The sequence below is a fragment of the Artibeus jamaicensis genome, unplaced genomic scaffold (assembly GCF_021234435.1).
Source record: "Artibeus jamaicensis isolate MK-2021 breed Jamaican fruit bat unplaced genomic scaffold, CSHL_Jam_final scaffold_833, whole genome shotgun sequence".
NCBI lineage: Eukaryota > Metazoa > Chordata > Mammalia > Chiroptera > Phyllostomidae > Artibeus > Artibeus jamaicensis.
In genome coordinates this window covers 23180975-23207362 of record NW_026522056.1, presented here as the reverse complement: position 1 = coordinate 23207362, position 26388 = coordinate 23180975, and the positions used below count along the sequence as shown (strand labels likewise).

The following is a 26388-nucleotide window of genomic DNA, read 5'->3' as shown; positions in this document are numbered from 1 at the left end:
CCAGAAGTCAGATCCAGAAAACAGAGCAAACAGACCAAGAGGGGGAAAATATGGAAGCTAAGTTAGAAGAGCCAGAAGCTACCGCCAGAAGGTGCAGCTTGACAGACTGAACTGCAGTGCAAACAGCAATAACGAGAAGAATTGGAACAGCCCAATAAATGAGCAGTCTCTCTCTCTCTCTGTCTCTCTCCCCATCTCTCTCTCTCTTAGTATACATTCTTATCAAGTATACATCTACCCACTTAAAATCACTGACCACATAGTAGGCCTAAAGGAAACCCTGATAAATCCCAGTGGGTTGGATTAATCAGAACACATTCTTACACCACCTGGCAATTACATTGGAAATTAATTTGGATTTTGAATGAGGATTTTCTAAAACCATAGAAAGTCCTCATACATTTGGAGATACAAACCACACTTCTGAACAATTTTGAAGAAGAGACCTTAATGGAAGATATAAAACATTTAGAACAGAACAATGATCTACTATTGTATATTAAAACATAGGAGACGCAGTGTTATGGTGAGAGAAATTTATAGCCTCAAATGCTTGTACTAGGAGGAAGTCTCATTTTGATGACCTATTTATGAAGTAGGAAAAAATAGCTGAAGAAGAACCACAAAGGAGAAGGAATAAAATAATGAATATAAAAGCAGGAATGGATGAAATCGAAAACATAGTTGCAAAAGAGAGAATCAATAAAGTCAAAACTTGGGTCTTTGACAAGGAAGGTGAGTGAAAGAGAAAGGAAGAGAGGGAGACAATTGAACTAATTACGAATTAACGTGTGGACCGTTTACAAGGCTGAAGAGAGTCAAGAGCATGTTTGCTGGGTAACGGCAATCTACAAAAGCCAATGTATTTTAATACACTGGCAACAATCAGTTACGATACTATCGAAAATAGTAAAATACCTCAGAAGAAATCTAACAAAGGATGTACAAACCCTTCAAGAACTACATTTCAATAAGACCTTCAGGTCAAAGACTAAAATCTGGAAAAACTCCTTAGTACTGTGGCTTTTACCCTTAGCTGTATGCTGCATATCAGAATCTTTCCATTTGGGCGATAGATTCTTTGTAACACTAGTCTTCAAATCACACACATATGTGATAAAAACGTCGCTGTAGTTTAAATGAGTGTAACACCATACCCCCTTAAAGTCGTAGTGCAAGGGTTTTATCTATCAAATCATTATCTCCCTAATGCTGTGACACTTTAATTAGATGGTTTTCTTAGTCAACTCAGGACTTCGCCATTTCTTGAGGTCCTACTGCTCCTTGTGTAGCATTAAGCAAAGGCAGAAACAGAATAGGAAACCGCGTTTTTCATAAAGATCTGGAAAATCACCTCTATCCCACAGTAGCCTTTGCAGGGAAAGTAATCTGAGACTCTGTGAGAATGTAAAATCTTATTTCCTGCACTTAATTTTATTCCAACTGTGGAGAAATTGGTCTCTTTGTCCAGCCAATGCCAGACACCCACTGGGCTGGCCCCGCCTTTGGGAGGCCCCCAGGCCTTTGCCTGTTCTGTGGTGCTTCCCAGACCTTGTGAGGTTAAGAGCAAAAATGTACAACCACAGGGCACACGGGCAAACCCCCAAGACCCCAGGGGAGCTGCCGAAATGTGGGGATGACTGAGAGGGAAGCTGGGAGTGCCCAGGAACGAAAAGTGAGCAATTACTAGAGGGTTTTTAAAAATCACTGGGTTTGTTAAAGAAGCCAGCACTGAACTAGGACTCATCAGTGTCTGAGAACAGCCTAGTATCAAAGTAACTGGTCACAGAAGCTACGGGCCCTAATAAGTGACAGAACAGTTCGGCCGAATGTGCGATCCAGGTCCGTTTTGTCCCACAGGTGGGTGTCTCTCCTGCCCTCCCCTCCCCCCTGTCTGGATGCTGTATCCAGCAATCTGCGCCACTGTGGAAAGCATAACTTATTTCAAAAATAATTAGTCCATGGCATCATTTTACTTTCATAAAATACTGTCATATGATGCCCAATAATAAAGCCACATAGGCTTACGGTAAAAAAATGGGGGGCAGTGTGGCGACACCTCAGCAACATCAGGCAGATAATGACCCTGTGGTCCGGCAGTGCTGGGTATGTATATGCAAGGGAACAGCAGCAGGAGCTCAGACAGATGCCCGTACACCAGTGTTCGAAGCAGCACTACTCCCAGTATCCACAAGGTGGAAACGACCGGAATGTCCATCCAAAGATGAACAGGTAAACTGTGCGTGGATGCATTTAATGGGAAAGTACTAACTCTTCAAAAGGAGAGAAGTCCTGACAAATGCTACAACGTGAAGGAACCTTAAAGACACGCTGCTACGTGCAATAAGCCGGACAAATCATGTATAAGTCCACTGGTGCAAGGTAGCTATTGGTCAAACATATGGCGACAGGGAGTCGAATAGCGGTGATGAGGGGCTGGGAAGTTGTGGGTTACGGGAGAAAGGGGGCTCAGTGTTTCATGGGGATGGAGTTTCAGCTGAGGCTGACAGCCTGCTGCAGATGGACGATGCTGAAGGTCACACAGCAACGACAACATACTTCATGCCGCTGAACCGTGCACTTGAACGTGGTTAAAACGACAAACTTTTATCGTTCAGACCCGAGGAGGTCTCTATTTCGAATTTGGAGTTGGTGGAGAGGAAGGCATTCATGGAACAACACATTTTTAGGAAGAGCTCACTTCTAAACCAACAGGACCATTTCGCTCCACCCTTAATTGCGTTGGCTCCTTCTCAAAGGCTCGGAGGGAACTGATATTGCAACTGAAAGCAGCCCTTCCCCCAGAGGGACAGCACACAGGCAGAAAGCTCTGTTATCCTCATCTCTGTACCTGAACAAATCTTCTTCTCATGCTTGTTGTCACACTTTGATGTCTGCCCCCCAGCCAGCAAGCTACCCCGTGCGGCTGTGTACACTCCCGGTCTTGCCCTCGACCTCGGCCGTGACCTGGCATCTGCGTGACTCCTGGCTGCAGTAAACGGTACGGCACGGTAATAATGGCCACCGTCAGATCTTTCCCTTTTATCTCCCTCCTTCCTCTGAGCGGGGTCTCTCCCCGGCCCCCTCCTCCCAGGTATCGGAAACCCAGATAAAGGGGGACACAGTTATCTGAAGCATTGTGTAACCCTGGAAGAAATCCAATTATTTATGGCCACCGGAGACACTTTCTTTTCAGTGTGTGAGGGAGTGACCTAAATGTGTAGTTTTCCTCCCGCCGTTAACAGAGCTCTCTCTTTATCTCACACTCAAGAATCCGTAACAGTCCTTTTCCTTCTTCAAAATGAAGACAAGTGAGGGGAAACACACTGTGCCCCGTCATGACTCAGAGGAGGCCTGGGAAGCACAGCCCAGCTCTTCGGTTTTCACTTTTTTGCTATTTTTTTTATTGTTCCTAAGGCACTACAGCTGATACAATTTTTTTTTTAATGACAACAGAGCAGGCCCATCATCCAGAGGGTGCCTGACTCAGGTTCTGCTCTGTCAAGGGCAGGAAAGCCACACTAAGCAATCAGCCACTGTAGCCCCCTCCACGGTCCCGTGTGGGAGAGAAGGGACCAACCCCAGAGCTCACAGGGGTGGAACCTCCCATCCGTCTTCGTCAGAGGAAGCTTTATTTTGGACAGACCGGAAGATCAGCTCCACCTCCCGAAAGCCTTCCACCGGCCCCACCTTGGTACCCATTACAGCGGAGTGGCCACACGGCTGCACACGCAGTGCTGTCCACCGCCACCCCCGGGCCTCTGTGTGTTGGGAAGGTGTGAGGTCTGTGGATCTTTGACCTTGACCGCATTCCCACTTCAGGTGTCCTGGAGCCGTGTAAGGAAGGGAGCTACTGTTCATTTCCATGATGCCGTTGCTGAGTGAGAGAGAAAGAGATCCACCAGGGAAGTCCCCGGGGAGGTGGAGAGCAGAGGTCGGGTCGAATCCAGCAACAGACCCTTGTCCCTGGCTTGGGCCTGTGCCTTGAGCAGACGGCTGTGCTCAGAAAGGGGGGGAAGAGCAGGAGGAGTAGGGACTCCGGGTCACCCCCGCAATGCCACCAGACCCCAAGGCCAGCAACAGCCCATCTAGCAACTCTCTGGGCAGTCACCCCTGTCTCTGGGGCCCCCAGTCTTCCCCTTGCCTGGAGTCCTCAGCCTTTTTATCACTGTCACCCCTGGAAGGAGTCCCTCTGAGACACTTCATAGCTGGCTCTGCTGGGCATCTCTGCTTCTGTACTATGTGTATAGTCAGGTTTTCCCAGAGAAGATGTCTATCCCCTCCCTGAGAATTAGTTTCTGCTGCCTTGTGGGACATGACACCCCCATCAAAAGGGCATGTTCCCATGCGTCTGGAGAGCCAGCTGGACCAGATATGACCTGATCACAGAGCTGTACTGTGGCACCTCCCTGCGGCCGGCCTGGCAGGAGGGCAATGCAAGGGTGCTCAGCAGGCAAGCTCCAGCCTCCCCAGTGGGACCGGCCGCTGAAGGTGGGAAACGCCCTCGCTCTCTCAGTGCTCAGTGTCCTCCTGTATAACAAGGCCACAGTGAGACCCAAATGATGGCGTGTGCATTACAGCAACCAGCGCCTGTCAAGCTACATGCTTAGCACGCCTTGAATTCTCATCTCTCCTTCTTCCCCGAAGTTTCTGTCAAAATATATAATGTTCTGGTTTACAAGAGCTATTTTGTGTTATTGAGTGCATTTTTATTCCCTTTTCTGCAGCGATGTTAGACTGAAAGCTAATTTGCAGATGACTGTAAAGCGTGTTGCGGCTACAGCTGGCGTGTAAATGTTAACTGCCAGAGCTCGTGAACCCAACCAGACAGCGAGGGAAAAATAAAAAGTTATACACACACTCAAACTTCACAGCTCAATGAAATGTCTTTGCACTTAAAAAAAACTGAGCTTATTAATCCCTCCACTTTCCTTCCCCAGGTTTTGCTTTTCGTTACTCAAGTTTCTGTGTGGAGCACACCAACACAGCCCCAGGAGTTCCTTCTCTCTGAGTGGAGTTAGCTCTGCGGGCACACCACCACGCGAAAGAATTCCACAAGGGAGCCCTCTCATGTTATGTTCAAAGATGATTGACTTTCTCCAGCCACCCCCACCGCTTACCCAACACCCGAAGTCAAAGTTCGTTCTCCAGTTGGGCCCCTGGCGGGGAGGGGCAAGGACAGGTGCTTGGGAAGCTTTGTGATGAGAGTGGTAGCGTTTGATTGGCGGCCGAGGTTGGGGAGAAAACGAGGCATCAGAAAGGACCTCAGATCGTGGGTTTCAAGAGATGCTCCTCTGCCAGCAAGTACAACAGGCACTTCAATGCGCACTCAACTCGGAGAAAGTCACGGCTGGAAACAGGCCACAGGTGAGATTAAATGACATTAAACACCGAAGCTAATTTTGTTTCTGGCATCAAAGTCAACGCTTCCTCACAGGAGTGGGTGATGGGGGAAAGGTATTCCTGAATCAGACTGTCACGAGCCCTCAGAGTTTGGGGTGTCCTCAGGCACCCCTGGGAACAGCGACTGGTGTGGTCTCCCAAGGCGAGAGTGCTCCCCAGGGAAGGGGTTAATCACTGTGTCCCTTTGCTTGTCATAGGGGCACCACAAACATGAATGGATTTATAGTTTTGTTTTTGCTTTAGAAAAAGATAAACAGTCTACGAACACATGCAGGTGGAGATGTTTTCAGGTAAGAAACAGACTCTGGCATCTTGGTGATTTACGGTTTCATAAAGGTTCCTTTCCAGCTCACACAAAGTCCCCGTGGGCAGGGGCTTTGACAGGTACCACGTCCCTGCCACATGCAGGTGGACTCGGTCTGACCCACGTTTCACAGTGCCAGGTGACAGGTCCCCCCCCCCCCAGTATACCTCCTGTTGATTTTATGTGTGGGGCGGGGGCAGGGAGGCCGACTAGAATTATTTATTAAGGGACTGGAAACCTATTTCCCCCCAAATGTGTAGCATAGAGGGATTTACACCTGGCCAGCCTTTGAGCAACAAAAATTCAGCACAGGTGGTTGGAGCTAGCAAGGTCTCAGCCATCGTGTAGTCTGCTCTGTGAAAGCCACAATTTGAGGACTAAAGTTTCAGCTTGAAAGATCAATCAGTATTGCTTAATAGAATAAATGCTCATCAGCAGCTGGCAAATTCAGCATCTTATTTACCAATATCTACCTCTTTCCACAAAGAATTTCTGTAATCACATGGTATTTAGTCGCCCAAGGCCATGTTACTTGTGACAAAAGCCAAGACCCCAACGCAAGAGTTGATGTAGGCCATCCAGACATCTGGGATGGCAGATTGGGACTGTCCCAGCAAGCACAGATGGCTGGTAAGCTTCTGGTACCACGAGCTCATTTTCAAGTATGAGATCGGTCACGATGAAGCCAAGTTATTTTCTTTTATGAACTTTTAATGTTTTTTGGCATACTTGAAAAGTGCAATAAAAATGAAAAAGGATTCATCAATTTGAGTGGATCTCCACAGTCCCACAGTTGCAGGACAATATCATTCATTATGCATGCACCCCCCCCCCAGGGTAGTGTGTTTCAAGGGAGTGGAAATTGAATACAGAGTCTTTCATTCTTGTTTTCACTACAACCCAGGTCATTAGTTCCCTGAGCAGCCCCGCCCCCACCGTGCCCACTCACAGCATTTCACTGGCAAGCCACAGCGCTGTACCTTGAAGTCTTTCTCCAATTCCTGGCAAGTGAGCATTCCTATTTTAAGAAGCGGCTTTCGTCTAAAATAGACACTCATTTCTCCAAATGCCATCAGCACCATTGTGCTTTGAGTGTGAAGTGCATGTCTAGCCTTTCCCCTTTGGAACAGTGTGATTGCTTGACATTTTGGCTGCCTAGACACAGTTCTGCCCTGACCCACCCCCCAGCCCCACACCCAAAATAGAGCCAGGGGGGGGACAGAAGGCTGAGAGGAAAGACTTCCTTTTCCCACATGGGCTGCTCCCTCAGCTGTGGGGCTCAGTTCCTCAGACGTGACAAGAAATCCTACCAAATTCCCTTGCAGGGCTGTCCCTGTCCTGAGGATGGCAGAGCCACCAAGCCCGGCCTCATGGACTGGGGCACACAAGGCAAGACCACAGACCCCAAAATAAAAAAAAAATGCCCGACCCTAGAAGAAAGTGAGTGAGAGACAGAGAAGAAAGCAAAGGGAGAAAGAGGGAAAGTCGAAAGCAAGAGACAGCAGTGTGATCAATACGAAGAAGTTTAGGCCGATGGAAGTGGAGAGGGAAGGAAAGACCCAGACATCTATAGGAAGAGGCCCAAGGGGTCCCCGCATCCAGGGAGTTATGATGGCGCCTGTCCTGGAGGAGGTAGGGAATGTAGCAAGGGCTGCTCTGCTGCAACACCTCCTGCGCCGTCCTTCCTCCCTGCTCTGACTCGCTGCAACTGTGGGAGCCCTGTCTCGGGGCTGGCCACTCCCCCTTCTAATAGACAGATGGAGCACCCTCCACTGGAAGATACAGATTTCACTGCAAGAGAGAGGAGACAAATGCCCCTTCCTCTGTGAAGCCTCCCGATTGCCCCCCCAATTAGTCCTCAGTCTTGTGTGTCTGTTTTCATGGGTCTGCCTCTCCCACCGACTTTTGGGCAGCTTTGAGGGAGTGAATTGTATCTTGTTTGTTGCTGTATCCTCAGTTCCTCCCCCCACTTCCCACAGTGATGCCTGGGACATAGTAGGACATGAATAAATGTTTGATAAATGAATGAATAATTGAGTGAATAAAATGAGCTATTACTCATAAAAACATGAGCTATTACCTGGCTCACACTCTTTGCCCTGCACTGGAGATCCCCTGAGATTCCGTCCCACCCAACATATGGGGCCACCCAAACTGTTAACCATGACTTTTCCCTATGAATGGCTGGTCATGACTCATGTTTCACAACTTCCTAAATCCTCTCAAACAGGCAAAAGCTAGGCTCAGTGAGCCCCCAGCCCCTGTACCTCTTGCTAAGTGGCCCCAGGCCCAGCACTAGCAGCAGCCAGCCTAGAATCACAGCTTGGCTTCACCTGGGAATATCCAAGGCAAACACAAGTAGCAGCCATCTCAGATTGCTTTATAGCTCATGCAGGGTGGCCCCAGGCAAAACTCAGGGGGGCACTGACCTTGGCTTGAACCATGTGGGAAACCCCAGAGTCTGGGCACCCAGTGGACAGCTACAGGCCATGTCAGAGCACCACCACCTGGCCCCTGCACAGCTGATCCTCCATGGAGGGTAGAGATTGGTGGTCAGTGGTCACAGCCAGTCCTTGCAGGTGACTGGCCTGGGTAAATCCCTCCCATTGACCTGCCAACAGCAACCAAGGCTCAACTACAAGAAGAGGGTGTACTCAGCCCACACAAAGTTTGCACCTTGAGTACCCAGCTTGGGTGATGGGGGACGCTGTGCCACTGGACCCTACAGGACACCTAGTATATTAGGCCATGCTACCAAGACAGGGAATAATAGCGGCTCTACCTAATACATAGAAACAAACAGGGAGGCTGCCAAAGTGAGCAGACAAAGAAATATGACCCAAATGAAAGAACAGATCAAAACTCCAGAAAAAGAACTAAATGAAATGGAGATAAGCAATCTACCAGATGCAGTATATCCTTATACTGGTTATAAGGATACTCAGGAAACTTAGTGAGGACCTCAACAGCATGAAACAGATCCAGTCAGAAACAAAAAATACACTAGTCAAAATAAAGAACAATTTACAGGGAAACAGCAGTAGAGTGGATGAAGCTGAGAATCAGATCAATGGTTTGGAACATAAGGAAACAAAAAACAACCACTCAGAACAACAAAAAGGAAAAAGAATCCAATAAAACAAAGATAGTGTAAGCAGCCTCTGGAATAACTTCAAGCATTACAACAGTCACATTATAGGGGTGCCAGAAGGAGAAGAGAAAGAGCAAGAAATTGAAAATCTATTTGAACAAATAATGAAAGAAAACTTCCCTAATTTGGTGAAGGAAATAGACATGCAAATTCAGGAAGCACAGAAGAATCCCAAACAAGATGGATGCAAAGGGGCCCACTCCAAGATACATCATAATTAAAATGCCAAAAGCTAAAGCTACAGAGAGAATCTTAAAGGCAGCAAGAGAAAAGCAGTTAGTTACCTATGAGGAAATTCCTGTAATACTTCCAGCTGATTTCTCAAAAGAAACTTTGCAGTCTAGAAGGGATTGGCAAGAAATATTCAAAGTCATGAAAAGCAGGGACCTAGAGCCAAGATTGCTCTACCCAGGAAAGCTATAATTTAGAATAAAAGGGCAGATAAAGAGTTTCCCGGACAAGAAAAAACTAAAGGAGTTCATCATCACTAAACTATTAAAGGGACTTATTTAAGAAAAAGAAGATCAAAACTATAAACAATGAAATGGCAATAAATATATATCTATCAACAATTGTTTCTAAAAAACAAACTAAGCAAACAAGAAGAGTGAAGACAAAATCATGGATACAGACAGCATTTTGATGGTTGCCAGGTGGGAGGGGGATGGGGGCGAATGGGTGAAGAGGTGAGGGGATTGAGTACAAATAGGCAGTTGCAGAATAGCCATGGGGATGTAGAGTACAGTATAGGAAATGAAGTAACCGAAGAACTTATACGCATGACCCATGGTCATGAACAATGGTGTGGGGATTGCCTGAGGGAGTGGGCAGTGCCAGGTGGAGGGGAGAAAGAGGAGGAAATTGCGACAACTGTAGTCGCATAATCAATGAAATATCATTAAAAACCACTCTAGGCTGAGCGTGGTGTTCTTCAACAGAGAAGAGAGGGGCTGGAACGCATCGGGTGTTTTTCCCCCTCGCATGGTGAGTATGTATATTCAGCCACCCTGGGCTCCGAGGAAGACAGGTCTGGTTGGCACATACAGAGCCTTCCACTTTCCTTCATGCCATCTCTGACCACACAGTGTTCTTCACTTAATCCTGTGACTCCTTTTATCTGTTTATTCTTGAACATGGATACTCATTAGCCATTACTGAGTTTTTTCAAGGCACATGTCTATCTCAGATACTGGGTTCAGCTGGAGGGCTCCCTGGGCAGCTTCCAGCACAGCTGGGTGTGAGGGGGAGGTAGTGCCCAGGGCAGGCATCTCTGCCGGAGTGATTCCTGCTGATAGCCAGCCTGTGAAGGACTCAGGTGCTGCTGCACCTGGCCGGCAAAATAACTTCCATTTAGCCCATACTACAAAAATAGCTAAATGTGGCTTTATGGGCCACAGGATGCTATGACAGACCTGAGCCACTCTGGTATGGCCATCATAGGACTGGACATCAAATATAGGATCATTTTAATTTCCAAGGTAACAGACAGCACTGGCTTACTCATTCTAGGCAACAATTTCTGTAGATAATTTGAGGATTCTAGTCTTCAGAAATGGAAATCTCATAACTCTTTTTAATCATTCAATTCCTTCTTGATTTAAGTAATCAACTCAAATTGATTTCCTTTACAAGGAAAAGAATTCTTTAAGGTTACGGTGCCTAGTAGAATGCTTCTAGCCAGAAAAGCAATGGAGTGGACTGAGCCGGTCAGACCAGGCCAAGCCTAAAAAGTTATATGCTAAGTGACTGGGTCTCAAAGACCTGCGTGGAGAGTGGGCAGTTGCAGGTGGTTCAGACCCTCCCATTCACCTGTCTGCGTTCTCTGGTCCTTATTCCGAGGGTCTTCCCTGCTGTTCTTCAACCAAAGGTCTCCCACCGCCTCTGGTTGGCTAGATATGACCCGTGGACAGAATTTCTTTGTCTCACTCAGCAATTTTGGAAATTTGCATTAGGGGCTGACACTTAAAAACTGCAAGACCTCAGACTTTGAAAAATCTAGATTTCCATCTTCTCTTTAAAAACCAGAAGGTGTGCCCCGGGTGGTGTAGCTCAGTGGATTGAGCGCAGGCCTGCGAACCAAACAACCTCCGTTCGATTCCCATTCAGGGCACATGCCTGGGTTGCTGGCCAGTTCCCAGCAGGGGAGGCAACCATACATTGATGTTTCTCTCCCTCTCTCCTTCCCTTCTCCTCTAAAGATAAATAAATAAAATCAGAAGGTGTGACCACAGGGGCATGAATTCCCAAAGGGCCACACTGAACTTAAACAGAAGTAAGCAAGTCTTTGACAACAAAGGTAACAATAATAGCAGTCACAGCTAATTGCATAATAATAGCATGTACTGTGAGCCACACAGCTATCTTAAGTTCTGTGCATACATTGTCATTCAACCTCCCATCAACCCTGTGAAATGGGTAGTGTAATTATCTTCCATTGCTGAATGAGAAAAACAGTGAGGTCAAGTAACGTGTGCAGAGTCACACAGCGTTAAATGGCAGGGCCGAGCTCTGAGCCGAGCAGTCTGACTCCAGAGTCAGACGGGGCTGCTGTAGGCCTAGGGGTGCCTGGACGGCTATTGTCTGTGGTCAGATTGCCCCAAGGGAAGCCGGGGTCTGCCACGGGGACAACTGGGACAGCTGGGCAACTCCATGCATAGTTTTAAGTCTCAGTTTCATCTGTAGAATGGGAAAACAGTAACTTTTCCATGGATTGCTTAGTTTTTACCAAATTCAGAGAGGTATTAAGTATAAAGGCCTTATGGTAGGTAAGTGCTAAACATAGTGTTTAATTCAGGTGCATTATTATTTTATAGGGATAACCCTGCTGAAAATTTCATGGGTTGGACCAAGAAAAGTCTTTAACATGAAGCACTTTCTCTAATATCTAATATTTTGTAGTTTAAAGGAAGTGTTTGTAGACAAAAACGTAATATGGCTCTATGTCTAGGAAATTGTGTCCAAGTAGTATTTCCCTAGAGAACATCACTAGGTAAAATAAAACTAACCATGCACTTTAGTTTATCTCTTCCGGCAAGTGTTTATCGGGCACCCACCAGACCACATTCACCGTTGCCGCCCCTGCTTCGGGCTGGCTCACAGTCAGAGCTCAGTGACCGTTTGTAGAATGAGTGAAAGATGAAAGCGAGACGTTGACCAAAGTTTGTTTGTTCTCCTAACAGGTAAGAAGCCAGAAAAAAAAAATTCTGAGAATCACTCTACAAAACATAAGAAAGCAAACAAACAAATAAAATGTACTCTGAGACCATTTTCCTGTTAGGATCAGGATGCATTAATACTAATGAAAACAGAAAGCAGACCATTCTGACATATTTTACACTGTTTAAAGACAAACATTTGGGTGATGCAAACTGCAAATGGATTTCAACTCCTATGAGGACTTCATAGGCCATCACCCGCCTCCTAATGAGGCCAGTAGCCAGCACTGTTTACGGTCAAGCACTGAGGGTCATGGACATTTGTTGTAACGAAGGCTGCGGTGCATCAGGCAGAATCTGAAAGAGCCTGTCTTCACAGGGACTATTTACAAATACACTGAAACAACACTAAAAAAAAATCTCAGTCCACAGAGAAACCTAACTGGGCAGAGCAAGCACACACCATGGTATCCATTCTGTTCTCATTTCATAAATTCTGACTACAGAAGCCAAACTGTATTGAATAACAATACCAGGCCACCGATGGGTCCTTTGCTTGAGATGACTTTATCACGAGATGCTGTGTGAACCATCTGGCTGTCCGGGATCTCTGCTCTGACACTCTAGAGTAGCAGATGCTTCGTAAGACCCACAGCTACAGGCCGTGTGTGCACCCACGTGCGTGTTTAGTGAGGTGCGACGTTAAAGCCGAGCCGCCCTGAGCTCACACTGAATTTGCTGAGTTACTTAATTTAGTTAAAGGGGGGAGAGGATACGAGAAATTAATGGATCAGCATTACGCAGAGAAAGAAATGGATTGGCTGACTGAATGTTTTAACTTTCAAGTGGACATGTTAGCATTGCAGAAACGTACATAATCTGAGTCATAATCGTTTTGGTCCTTGGATTGTGGCAGAATTTCCACACCGTACCAGAGAAACAATTTGGCCTGACACGCGAACTGGTAACATCCACATTGCTTCATCTTCCTCAGCAACCCAGATGCAGAAAACGAACTCACAGAAGTAAAGGGTTCTCATGAAATGTTTCATGTTTCTAGCGCCATCAGAACCTGATATGTCAACAATGAGGTGGTTCTTTCTATGCTGTGAAAATTGCCTGTTAAGAGTAATAAGGCCACAAGAAGAATAACACCTCATATGTATGCAGTGCTCCTTTCTCACTTATTCCAAAGTCTTGTGAATAAAAAACAAAACCAAAAAACACTAAGTGATGCAGACATCCCTTGGGAAAGAATAAAATCTGCCGTTAAGTTTTTTTTAAATGGGAGAGAAATTAAGTGGCTCTTGCACTACCACACAGGAAAACGTATTAAGCTTCCGTTGAGTCACGCAGTGTGGGCGCAGGACTAGAACACATGGTTGATGAGTGGAACAGAGTAAGGAAAGATCACGTGCAGGGCGGAAAGGAGTAGACCCTGATGTTGTGCTTAAGGGACCGAGAGAGTACTTACACGTGACAAATGCGGTGTTTGAAATAAACGGAGGGAATAAAATGTATTCATTAAATAATACCATTTTATAATAATAAATAAAAATCAGTGAGGTCACTTTGGGCAGCGATTGAGGAGGTCCGCATATCTTTTCGCATGCCAAAATACAGTCCAGAGAACTGAAGAATTAAATGTAAATTGTGAAGCCATGAACTAAGTGTTGAAACAGTGCAGACAGTCACATACGTGGTCTCTGGGTGGGGAGGGCGGGAGCCCCAGAGCCGGGGGCGTGCAGACCCTGCAGCCCCAGTGGTCCCTCAAGCAGCCTGCAGGCGTCTGCAGACGAACAACCATAAACCAATTCGCGCATAGACAGGTCACAAATTTTAAATGTAAGATAAACTATGGTTTCCAAAGAAATGCCAGGAAAGCACTAAACGTACGGTGGGTTTAGAGGGGGCCCCTAAGCTCCCAACTGCATGGAGCATTTTGGAGGGAGCTCCATCCTGAAAGTAAGATCTGTTGCCGTCCCGCTGACGCGCCCCCTAGTGGCTGGCATGGGCCTGCTCACCTAGTCACACAGGCCTTTCCATCTTTCGCCCTCATGTGTTTTAGCTCCGTGTCAGGACAGTGGCTCAAAGGCTTTACTGCCGCAGTGTAAAACAGGAATGAAATAATAACATACACGCCGCAGCTCACAACGCCGCCGCACACATGGGAATACATGAGACTCCAGTGCAGAAACAGAAATGTGAATTTGAGGGTGCAGGGACCCGTGACCCTGGCGGGCGGGCGGGCAAGCAGTGGAAAGAGCAGAGTGAACAGACCATAGGATGATGAGTATCTGAAAACTGGACTTTGTGCAATGCGTAATCCATTCACTCTTTGTCCCCAGACGGTGTGGAAACTTTGTGACATATGAAATGAAGCCATAAAACTCTCCCATCGTTTTCAAATACGCCAATGACCTTTCTGGCACCCACACAAGGTTTTCTGGAATAAAAGCAAAATGTCGTTTTCCAAGTTTTATCCCTAAAGTCAAAGAAAAGGTAGTGACGATAATAGGTGTCGCCACCCTCATCATGCTCTGGGGACTGGCTGGCTGGGGCTTTGTTTATCAAATGAAAAAGTATTTAATGTAAGTGTCTACCAATGGGTTGGGTTCTCTTCCTGTTCACAGAGATGTTCTCTTGTTTTCTGATTTCGGTTTGAATTTCTGGCTTCCATTTTTATATTTTCTTTCTCATTCCTGTATGTTTCTAGAAGAGGCGTGTGTCGCCGTGTAACTCATTGCACCATCTTGACCAGATGCCTGGTTTATTGGGTGGATGTTTGATCGTGTGTGTGTTGGCGTGTTTGTGAAGCTGGGGTTACAAGCGCATGATTGCACACTCCTGGGGAAGGCTGCTGTACTGGGGAGGAGAATTTTTAGGGGAAAAGGGTAAATCAGCACACTGAGCTTCCCTAGAGAACAGGCAGGGAAGGGGTGAGCTGTGGGTGGTCTGACCTTGGCTATAAGGAGACACACTCTCTTCTGTGAGAAGGGAGGAAGGCAGCTTTTAGCCTAGGTAACCGGAAGTCAGGCTGGCCCCCACAAGGGGTTAATGCCTTTCTTTAAGAAACAGGACACAAAGCTATCAGCTGAGAGGAAGAGACAATGAATGGCTGAGAGGGAGATGTATGAAAACAGGAATTGGCTCTTTCAATTTCTAAAAATGACTTACAGGCTGGAGTTGATTGAAAAAGCATAAATATATCACTTTTTGAGTACTCTGCAAACAAATAGGATTTTGAATGGCTCTGTATTATGCACAAGAAATAAAGATATTTCTGGCATTATTTTAGCTTTTAGTAACTCTCATGCCTAACACTTTTGTTGTGCCTCGGAAGCATGGCCATGGGGAAAAATTTATATTTCTTTTCCTGAGCTGTGGCGGGAAGCAATCTACCAAACTGCATATAAAGGTTAGGTAGCTGAACACTAAAAGGATTTTTTTTTAATTTCTGGTTTTCTTGATTACTTTTATTTCCTTTTTAAATTTGATTTTGGACCATTTAGTAATAGCTACAGAGACAGTTCACCTGGGATTGAATCCTGGCTCCTCTGCCCATCAGTCATGTGAAATGGGGCACTCCAGCTAGACACTTTTGGGCCTCAGTTTCTTAACTTGTAACAGGAGTAGAATAATGATATTTACTTCTTGCAGCTATTGTAAGGATCAAATTAGAATATATATATCACTTAGAACAGAACAATAGGACTTCTGCCAAGATGAAAGCATAGGTGGAAGCACTGTGCCCTCTCACAAAACCAAGTTTAAAAACAACAAAGTTTTAGCAACAAAACGCAGCCAAACCACAGAAAATTGAACTATATGGAAGTCTGACAACAACGAACCCTTCAGCCAAACCGGTAAGAAGGGCAGAGCCAGCAGCAGAGTGGGGTTGGGCAGGAAAGATCCACCGGACAGACCCAGGCACGCTGGCAGCTGTGGGTGGATCCCAGGTGTGGAGTGGCGGGAGGACCCACTGAGGGTGCAAGGTGGTGGAACCACTGGGGGCTGACCGCGGTCACACATTCGCATGCAGATAAACTGGGGAAGGAGTGAGCGGTGAGGCAGACCGTGCAGGCCCCAGTGGCGGGAAATGGCAGAGGGGGCCGCCATTGTCCCCCTCTGACCCCGCCCCCACATACAGCGTCACCAACCAGCGACCTGGGTGGCCCCGCCCTGGTGAACATCTAAGGCTCCACTCCTCATAGGTAACAGGCACGAACAGATCAAAACGTGGCTCATGAACAACTCAGAGCCCCAGAGCAAATAAATCTAAGCAATGAAGAAATAGCCAAACGTTCAGATGCACAGTTCAAAACACTGGTGATCAGGATGCTCACAGAAGTGGTTGATTTAGTCACAAATTAGAGGAACATATGAAGGTGAAACTAATTGAAATGAATGGAAATGCACAGGAAACCAATAGTAATGGAAAGGAAACGGGGACTCAAATCAAGGGAGTGGACCAGAAAGAGGAAAAAAATGACCAAACAGAAAAGGATGAAGAAACAAGAATTCAAAAAAAATTAGGAGATTGAGGAACAAGTATGAAAGACACAGGGATGAGGACTGGGGGGAGGAAATGGGAGGGAGGTGGAGAGCACAGGGCGGGGGGGGGGCTGGGATGGGAGAAATAGACAAAAAAAACTGTACTTGAAAAATAACTAAATAAAATTTTTTTAAAAATGAGGAGAGGCTTAGGAACCTTCAGGACATCTTTAAACATTTCAACATTCGAATTATAGGGGTAACAGAAGGGGAAGAGGAACAGTCACAAGTGGAAAACTTATTTGAACAAATAATAAAGGAGAATTTCCCCAATCTGGCAAAGGAAATAGACTTCCAGGAAATCCAGGAAGCTCAAAGAGTCTCAAAGAAGTTGGACCCAAGAAGGAACACACCAAGGCACATCATCATTACATTAGCTAAGATTAAAATGAAGGAGAGAATTCTAGAAGCAGCAAGAGATAAGGGGAAAGTCACCTACAAAGGACTTCCCATCAGACTGTCAGCTGATTTCTCAAAAGAGACCTTATAGGCAAGAAGGGGCTGGAAAGAAGTATTCCAAGTCATGAAAACCAAAGACCTACAACCAAGATTGCTCTATCCAGCAAAGCTTTCATTTAGAATGAAAGGACAGATAAAGTGCTTCTCAGATAAGATCAAATTCAAGGAGTTCATCATCACCAAGCCCTTATTATATGAAATGTGAAAGGGACTTACCTACGAAAAAGAAGATAAAAAAGATGAACAGTGAAAGGACAGCAAACTCACAGTTATTAACAATCACACCTAAAACAAAAGCAAACTAAGAGGACAGCTAGATCAGGAGCAGAAACTTAGAAATGAAGATCTCAAGGAGGGTTAGCAACAGGGGAGTGGGAGAAGGAGAAGGGGGGAGAAGGTACAGAAAATAAGTAGCATAGACGGTAGGTAGAAAATAGATAGGGGGAGGGCAAGAATAGTAGGGGAAATATAGAATCTAAAGAACTTGAGACACGTGTTCATGAACTAAAGGGGGAATGGTGGGGGAGGGGGTGTGCAGGGTGGAGGGGAATGAAGGGGGGAAATAGAACAACTGTAATGGCATAATCAATAAAATATATTTTTTAAAAAAGAATATATATATATCTCTTAGAACAGTGCCTGGGACCACCTAGCTCATAATAATTAGCTGTCCTTGTCATTTTTAATGGTTGTAAAATGTTCCACTGTATGACTATATCATAACTTATTTAGCCAACTGCCCATTTATAGATCCTTAGGTTATTTCTGATACTCTTTCCTTTGATAAACAAAATTTGGTAATACATAAGGATGTGGAACAGTGGGATTTCTTATATACTGTGAGTGGGAGTGTAAATCGGTTTCCGCCCTGTCGAAACTAGTGTGACCCTGCACTATACAGTTGAAGGTGAGTGTGAGTCACTAAGTCCATGCGTGTGGATATCTATATACAGGCATATATCCCAGAGAAATTACTACACATCTGTGCCAGGGGACATGCTGAGGGTGTGGATAGCAGCACTGTTTTTAGAAAGCCCAATAAAAAGGACCCAAATGCCCAACAACAGTAGGCTGTGGATAAGCGTGGCCATGCAAACAAATGAACTAACTGAGCAACTCGGGAGAAACTCACGAGCATAAGTCTGAGCAAAAGAAGCAGGTCACATCTTAAAATTCGTATGGAACCTCGAGGGCCCCAAAATAGGCAAAACAATTTGAAAATGAAGAACAAAGTCTGATGTCTCACGTATCTTGATTTTAAATCGTACTGACGGCTACAGCAGTCGAAACAGGGTAGTACAGCATAGTATTGTGGTAGTAAAAAGACAGACGTATGGAAGAGAATAGAGAACCCAGAATACACGCGCACATATGCAGTCAAATGGTTTTAACAAGGGCGACAAGACCATTCAGTGAGAAACCACAGTCTTTCAACAAACAGCGTTGGGAAAACAGTGTATCTGCCTGGAAAACAATGAGGATGGAGTCTTACCTTTTGCCACATTCAAAACTGAACTCAACGGGCCTGCGAACCAAAGTATTGTGGTTCAATTCCCAGTCATGGCACATGCCTGGGTTGCAGGCCAGGTCCCCACTAGGGGGCACACGAGAGGTAACCATACATTGATATTTCTCTCCCTCTTTCCTTCCCTTTGCCCCAAAAGATAAGTAAATAAAACATTTTTTTAAATGAACTCAAAATTGATCAAGGACCAAACCTAAAACTGAAAGACTCTTAGCAGAAAATACAGGGGAACATCTTCTTGACATTGGATTTGGATATGATTTTTTTACTCTAATACCAAAAACATAGACAAAGAAAACAGAAAAATTAGATAACTAGACTTCATCAAAATTTAAAGTTTCTGTGCATCAAAGGGCACAATTGACAGACTGAAAAGGCAGCCTACGGGACAGGGGAAGTATTTGCAAAGCGTATATCTAATAAGGAGCTAATATCCAAAATATAGAGAGAACTCCTACAACACAATAATGAAAAACAAGCAACCCAATTTTAAAAGGAGCAAAACACTTGAATCAATATTTCCCCAAAGAAGTTATACAAATGGCCAATAGCCACATGAAAATGCGCTCAACATCATTAATCACTGGGGAAATCAAATCAAAACCACAACGAGATACTCACTGTCATCGGGGAGGTTATTATAAACTTTAAAAAGTAACAACAAGTGCCGGCAAGGAAGTGGGACACTTGGGACTCGTGCGCACTGTTGGCAGAAACAGACGGATAGCAGGGCCACTACCCTGGGAAACCGTAGGGCGGTGTCTCAAAAAATGAAAACCCAAACTTCCATGTGATCCAGAAATTTCACTGCTAGGCATATCCTCAAGAGAACTGGAAGCAGGAACTCCAAGAGATAGTCGCACACCCATAACCACAGGTTCACAACAGCCAGCGTTGTTCACAACAGCCAGAAGGAGGAAGCAGCCCAAGTGCCCAAGAATGAATCAATGGGCAGACAAAATGTGGTCTATACACACCATGGAATATTATTCAGCCTGCAGAAGTAGTGAAATTCTGACACAGGCTACAACACGGAGGACCCTGGAGGACATTGTGCTGAGTGCAATAAGCCAGGCACTAAGGGACACACAGTGGGTGAATCCACTTCCAGGGGGAGACACCTAGTGTGGCAAACTCGTAGAGACAGAGGAAGAACCTGGGTGCTAGGGACCCGGAAGGAAGGAAATGAGGGGTTGTTGTGTATTAGGTACGGAGTGTCACTGTGTAAGACAAAAAGAGTTCCATGGAGGGACGGTGGTGATGGTGGCACAATAATGTGACTGTCCTTCATGCACTGAACTGTACACGTAAAAATGGCTAATTTTATGGGAAGTGTATTTTTATCACATTTTGGGGGGGAAAGTAGATCACAAAATAACACACGCAATAAAATTCCACTTAAATAAAATCCAAAAGCAGGCAAAACTATGCTTTCATAGATGGGAACATCACAACAAAAAAGGCCAGGAAATGATTCTTAGGAAAGTCAAGAAAAATGGTTATTTTTTTCTGCTGGGGACAGGAAGGGGTGAGGGAGGGGCTTCCAGGGCCCTGGCTGTGTTCCCTGTTTGGTTCAGGTCGTTACAAGTATGTTTGTCCTATTACTCTCCCCCTGCACATATTTTCAAGGCATTCTTTATATTTGATGTATTTCATAGTTAAAAAGGAAAAGTTAAAAGCACTGTACTGCTACTGACTATTCAATCAGACAGTGCTGTGGAAAAGCAACTAACGTTTTGCTGGAAACCCAGCAGCCCCCCAACATGGCCCTAGGGTCTCTCCTTTCCATTCTCCCTGGTGGTCCGGTCTGCCCTTGGCCGCTCCCCAGGCACGGACATTGCGCACTACGGACCAGGCCGGGAGCCCCGGCGGGAGGAGCTGGCGGGGCCACCTGCAGGCTGGTCTTTGAACTGCGTCTAGGGCTTGATTTCCGTCACATTCCTCTTCCTTACACGACAACATTCACAATTTCTCAGTTTCTAGAAAGTATCTGGTGAATATCTTTTCTTAAGTCCGGCCAGTGTGGGCAGGAGAGATGTGATTTAAAAATACCGAACTGTAAACATTGCAGCGAGGCGCTCTGGTGGCCCCAGGCATCGCTGCATTATCGCCTGCAGGCATCGCCCGGCCGCTGGGCGTGCGTCTGTTCTGTCCCCAGAGCTGGGACTGCAGGGCACAAAAATGACCATGAAAATATTTGTTGGGAACCAAGCAATTCTGCATTCCAGGAGCCTCGAGTGACGTCTAAGCAACCGGAGATTCTCCTGCAGGTCACAGACAAGCAGAACACCCATCCCAGGTGCCGAGGTCTGTAGAGACCTGGCTGCTCACCCCTGGGTGCGGGGCTGGAGAGCTCAGTGGTAACTGCTGCGGGTTGGGAGGAGGTGATTGTCATAAAATACGGCCGAGAGACGATAGAAGAAGCAGATAGATCGTGCTGCAGGTCCCCTTGGGGAAGGACTCCGCAATAACCACAGAATATACATTTGTGCTTCCTCCCACAGCCCTGGCCACCCTCCCTCTCATGTTCTGGGTCTGGAATTTGGCTCAGGTCTAGGAACGGAGCAAGGGATTGTGACTCTTTACGGGGACGACAGCCCTGAGGCCCAGCTCCCCACTCTCGCCTTGATTTGGGGTCACAGCTGTCATCTGCTGTGCCCCAGGGAGGGCACATTCTGCCCCTGCCTTTCTCCAGGCTCTCAAGGGCCACCCCAGCGAGGAGTTCACCCCCTCTCCTGGGCGGTTTGCCAGGATATCAAATCCTATCTCCCAAGAAATTGCTTATCCGATCCCACATGCCACTTACCACGCAGGACAGCATCCCCTTGGCCCACCTCGAGGTGCGTGGAGCAACGTCAAATCCACACTTGTCGTCTGGCCCCTGTGAAGGGAAGAGAGAAGCGGGTGAGGTTGGGAAGTCTGACCTACAGTTCTAAGAAAGGTCAGGCAAGGTCGCAGGTCAGAGGAGTCCAGCACCTCTCAGAAACAGGTTTCCCTTTGGTCCCTGCAAGGCCCCGTGTTTGTCTAGGTGGAGACACATCCCCCCACATGAAGGCGGTAATGGACATCAGAGCACCGCAGCGGGGCCACCTCTTCTGCTTCCTGCAGCCGAGAGGGCAGGTGCATTTTCACGTCTCCACACAGACGCCACCCCTATTGGAATTCTCAGGCACATACAATGAAACAACTGCCTTGATTCCTTAAGAAGTTAAAAATTAGCTTGAAAAGGCCTCCCCGGAACCAGGAATTATAAGCATTACATTAACAAAGAAACAAACAGAACTTCTCAAATTGAAACACTCAACAGCTGAAATTAATTACTCAGATATAGTCTAAAAGCAGGCTTGACAGAGCTAAAGAGAAAATCGTTGGGCTGGATGTTCAACAGAAGAAATTATCTAGAATGCATCGCAGAAGACAGAAAATACAGAAAAGAAGTTAAAAGACAGAAGACAGAATACAAAGGTCTAATATGCATTTAATGAGAGTCTAGAAAGAGAAAATAAAGAGGATAAGTCAAAGACACTATTTAAAATTGTAATAACCAATAAAAGAGACAAACCTACAGATTTAAGAAGCTCATCAAATCCTTAGGAGAAAATAAAAATTTCACATCTAGACACATCAAGTAAAACTAAAAACTAAACTTTTTTCAAGCCCTAAAACAATGGCAATTATTTTAAAAATCCAAAGAGGAAAAAAATGTAAAGCAACCAGAGAAAAGAAACGAATTATCTCGGAAGGAGTTACAGTCAGACTGTCTGACTCAGTAACAGCAACACAGGAAGCTGGGGGGCGGTGTTGGAGAGGAGACAAAAGAAGACATTTTTAACAGGATGAAAAAAAATGAGCCACCTAGAATCATGTCAGGAAGGAGGGCAGATAACAGCACTGCAGACAAACAAAACAGAGACTTTCCTGCAGACACTCGCTAAGGAAATTCTAAAGGATGTTCTTTTAAAAGGGAAGATGAGCCCCTAGGGGCGAGGGCCAGGGACAAGGAAGGGAAGAAGAGCAAAGGGCACCTGGCATCTTTGGGTAAATCTACTGAACAGCGACTGTATCAGCCAATAATGCGATGTCTTTGAGGATTCAAAGGATGTTACAAACGTAAGTGGTATAGTCCCTGTGGAGGGAAATTTGGCAATACGTATCAAAATTACAAAGATGCATACCCTTTGATTTAGCAATTCCACCAGGAATTCTAGGAATCTGTTTCAAGATTGCATACTTTTTATAATAATTAATGTTCCCAGATTTATTATTGCAAATAAAAATATTTCAGACATGTGCCTACCTGGAACTAACAGGACTGAAATTGTGTAATTCTTACCAAATTCTTTGATTCTTACCAGCCTGTGTTTATCCCCACTGGATTTATAACTATTGCTGTTTCTAAATGTTTTACAATTGAATCACAATTTAAATGTATTCTGGTTGTCATTTTACTTAGAGATTCCATGATAAATTAATCCATGAAGTAGCAAATCTTTTTATATTATAAACAAAACAGCCCCTAATTTATGTTTTTCAACATGAAAATCCTCCTGTTGAAATGAGCCACATTTCAAAAGCTCTTGGCTACTTGTTGGCACTCAAAATGAATTTCCCCTAAATACAGTTTTACTAGCAATGATTGTGTTTGCCAACAATCTCAGGATTTTACCTGCAATGAACTTAAATGGTCAATACTTATGATGAAATGTAGCAAAAGCGATATTTACTATCTTTAGAAAATCGAAAATGGATGAAAAGCACGGTAAATTTTTTCTTGAATGTTGGTGCAACAAGAGAAGTGGGTAAATTGTGTGGACACAATTAGATAAGAAGACAGAAAGAGCCTTTTGTGGGACGCTGGGCCCTTGTAGGGCCTTTAAAAGTTCGTAGGAAAAAATCTTTAAGAATTTGTGATTGCCTTTTTCTTGGAGCAAGGTCTAACAGCACAACACTTTCACTTCAAGTCACGATGAATGTCACTGTTGGCGCGCAAATGGAACCTAAGAAAAAAAAGAGGAGGAAAATAACCATTTCTAAGGAAACCAAACAAGAATTGGGAGAGGAGGGGGGATAGGGAACCGCATTCTGAAGTAGAACGAGTCTATTCCCGAGAAAACAATTGTGTGACATTAAATAAACTGAATGGCAAATGGTAAAAAGCAAATGAAAAGTAGATCGAGACAGGTCTGTTCCTGAGTAATTATCACAATGCCTGGCCCTCATGTAAGCTCCATGAGTGTTTATTGAAAATACCCACTGAACTGGATGCCTGGATGCCCCAGAAAAAATGGTTTGGGGGTAGATGGCAGTTAGTCCTTTTGACCAGCAGGTGGCAGCACCATCTCAAGACACCCCCACCCCCAACCCCCTCAGGTGTCCTAGGTAAAATCCAGGGGACAGCAGAAGGAGCCAGTCTTCAAATACGGATTCCTGTGCATGGGTGTTCATTAGTCAATTATTTATAATCTGAGAAGAATCTGTATGGGCTCTCTCAAATCCAGCAAAGTAAGGCTGGAGTAACCTTACTGATGGGATTGTGGCCCCAAACTCCCCACATATTTTAACCTGAAGTCACTGTTCTTCAAAAATTGCCCCCTTCAAAACTACATTCTACATTTATAAACACTAATATGAAATTTAAAACACGTGGAATGAGTAACATAGCAATAGTTCTGATAACTGATATCCACCAAGAACTGTTGCTACAAGATGCCACATTGCTCATGGTGACTGCGAACTGACCTATTTCCCCAAAATACAATTATTCCGAGCTTCATTAGTGCAGGCTGATTCATACATGGATATTCCTCTGGGCATTACTAAAATAAAAATCAGGTGAAACAGATTAAAAACTATATTTAACGGTCCCCAAAGAAACTCTTTTTTACAGAAACTTCTCTCTGCCCATGCTGGAGAATGATACCAAAATAGTTTGAAAGTCTGAAGCAAGTGAAGTGCAGAGTAAAACAAAATGTCCTCAGGGTGTGTTGACCGAGGGTGGGATAATCCCTTAGGAAGAGAGGAAACATCCCTAAGAGAGATGCTGCTTTTTCTTAGTCTCTTATTTGTCCAAGCACCAGAGGCTAGGTTGGGACCATTCTCCCACACAAGGAAAACTGCATGATTTGGGGATGGTGCTCCGTGAACTCTCCTCTATCCGTGGGCACACTAGAGGTGGGCCCCCCCCTCCTCTGCACCCCCAGCTAACAGTGCATCCGTCTGCACGCTGCTGTTTATCTCCCAGTGTGGAAGGCTCCCAGTCCCGTCCCTCATGCAGACTCCCTCCTCTCTACCGAGACCCAACCCCCTGCCTACTGAATATCTGCCACTGTGGCACTGGGGCTCTCACGTCCCCCAAGAACAAGATAGAGGCGTGGCTTCATTTCCCGTTCATCACTGTGCAGACTTTCTCGAACCTCGATTTCTCTAACATTTATGCAAGAGTCGTTAGCCTCAGTGGAATGCATTTGATGACAATGAACCTGAGTCTGGTGCTCCTGACAGTGCCCCAACAGTGGTCCCAGGCACTGACCATTTGTCATAGTAGGAACAGGGTGGCGTATTGTTGAAGTTGTGTAAATAGGCCACAAATGAATGAGATGTGAATGGAGCCGAATTATTATCCTCAGCTCTATGGATTCATGCAGATAAGATGTGATGAGGTCGAAGTGCCTGTTAGAAGGGCCATGGTCAAAAAGACAAGCGATAACAAGGACCAGTGAGGATGTAGAGAGAGGGGCCCCCAGGGCACCCTGTGCTCTGTGGGTGGGAAAGTGACCTGATACAGCCTCTGTAGACAACGATGTGGAGGTTCCTCAAAAAATGAAAAAGAGAACTACCATGTGATCCAGCAATCCCACTTCTGGGAATACATCTGATGAAAGCAAAATTGTGATCTCAGCGGGACACCCGCAGCCCTACGTTCACTGCAGCATGATTCCTAACAGCCAAGACACGCAAACCGCCTGAGTGGCCACCCACAGAAGGAGGAGTAGGGAAGCTGGGACATCTCCCAGGATATTATGCAGCCTTAAAAACAATGGAATCCATGTCAACTGCTAAAAAAAAAGAAGAAATTGAGCCATATGAGACAATGTGGATGAGCTTTGAGGCGATCATGTTAAGTGAAATAAATCAACAGGGAAAGACAAACACTCTATGATCTCACTGACATGTAGAATCTTAAAAAAACACAAAACACCCAAACTAATTTAAAAAAAAGATCAGATTTGCTACTGATCTCTTATCTGGTTATCAAAGGCAAGGGTGGGGGGAGTGGAAGTGGAGAAAAATGGGCAAAGGTAACACTTCCGATTATAAGGTAAACACTGGGGAGGTGACAGACATTGTGGTGGCCGTGGCTGACACTGTTGTAGAACATACTGGGACGTTTTTAAGAGAGTAAACTAAAAGTTCTCCTACAAGGAGAATTCTTTCTCTTTTTCCTCTGTACCTCTACGAGATGATGAATGCTAACCAAACTTATTGCAATAATCATTTTATGATATATGTACATCACATCTTTGTGCTGTACGCCTGAAACTTATAGTGATGTATGTCAAATATCTCTCACTAAAATGGGAAAAAAACAAAAAAAAGAGGTGATGATGGTCTATAACATTAAAAATATCATTTATAAAAATATCAGAATTCTCCCTCGTTTTGTTTACTTTGGAACCTCCTTTCCAGAGAAGTCAAGAGCAACATATGGGCAGAATGTAACTAACTGATTGCCATTTGCAGGATGGCCAGCCGCCCCGATTCTGCAATAGTCTGATGTGGCCACAGTGTGCACTGTTGGGTGGTTTTGTGGGCATTTTAAAAAACATCCTTTAAAGTT

General features: G+C 45.3%; 1 protein-coding gene across 1 annotated transcript in view; it reads right to left on the bottom strand.

The window, feature by feature from the left end:
* DCTD (dCMP deaminase) overlaps positions 1 to 26388 on the bottom strand; it is a 79474-nt gene that overhangs the window by 50829 nt on the left and 2257 nt on the right. Inside the window, exon 2 of the mRNA XM_037128830.2 lies at positions 21358 to 21432. The gene's annotated coding sequence lies outside the window, so the exon portion shown is untranslated. The remainder of the gene's footprint in view (positions 1 to 21357; positions 21433 to 26388) is intronic.